Consider the following 1,013-nt stretch of genomic DNA (forward strand, 5'->3'; position numbering starts at 1 on the left):
ATGGATGTGCCACTTCTGGGGCGGCTGCGGCCTGCTATTTTTAGGCTGGGAAGAGTCCAATAACCATGGCTCTTCCCACCCTGAGAATACCAGACCCCAGCTGTCAGCTTCACCTTGGCTGGTGATCTAATTTGGGGGGGACCCTATGTTTGTTTTTTTTTTTAATTATTTATTTATAAATAATTAAAAAAAAAAAACAGCTTGGGGATCCCTCCAAATTGATCACCAGACAAGATGAAGCTGTCAGCTGTGGTTTGCAGGCTACAGCTGTCTGCTTTACCCTAGCTGGCTATCAAAAATAGGGGGGACCCCACGTCATTTATTTTAATTATTTTTTTTTTCTTTTTGGGCTAAATACACCCTAGGCACCCTTTAGTGCCACATGAAAGGCACTAAAGGGCGCCAGCTTAGAATATGCAGGGGGGTGGGACGTTATATATGTTTGACATCTATCCATTCATCCATTGTAGCATTTTAGGCTATGTGCCCACAATCAGGGTTTGCAGCGTTTTGGGCGCAGATTGTTTTCCCTGCTTCCATAGCGCTGCGTTGTGCAGTAGAAGCACAGTGGCAGGATTTTTAGAAATCCCGTGCCCACTGTGCTTCTTTTCTCCGCAGCATAAACCGACCTGTGGCGCAGCTTCCCGAGCCTCAGCATGTCAATTTATGCTGCGGAGATGAGTGTGCTCTGCAGGTAGCATAGAGCTCCACAGCAGCCTGAACCCAAATCGTGGGCATGGGCAGCTGCGTTCTCCCGTGGACAACACTCACATCTCTGCAGGAAGGCTGACACTGTGTACTAGACGCCGTGTCGCTGGATCATGGCCACATAGCCTAAAAGAGAGAAATTTGTTGCTACAGCAACATTTTTGTGAAGTACCTGTGGATTCAAAATGCTTACTATACTCCTTAATAAAATCCTTGAGGGGTCCAGTTTCCAAAATGGAGTCACTTGTGGGGGTTTTCTAATGTATAGGTACCCAACAGGCCCTGCTAATGTGACATGGTGCGCG

This window comes from Anomaloglossus baeobatrachus, chromosome 1 (assembly GCF_048569485.1).
Source record: "Anomaloglossus baeobatrachus isolate aAnoBae1 chromosome 1, aAnoBae1.hap1, whole genome shotgun sequence".
In the NCBI taxonomy this organism is placed as follows: domain Eukaryota; kingdom Metazoa; phylum Chordata; class Amphibia; order Anura; family Aromobatidae; genus Anomaloglossus; species Anomaloglossus baeobatrachus.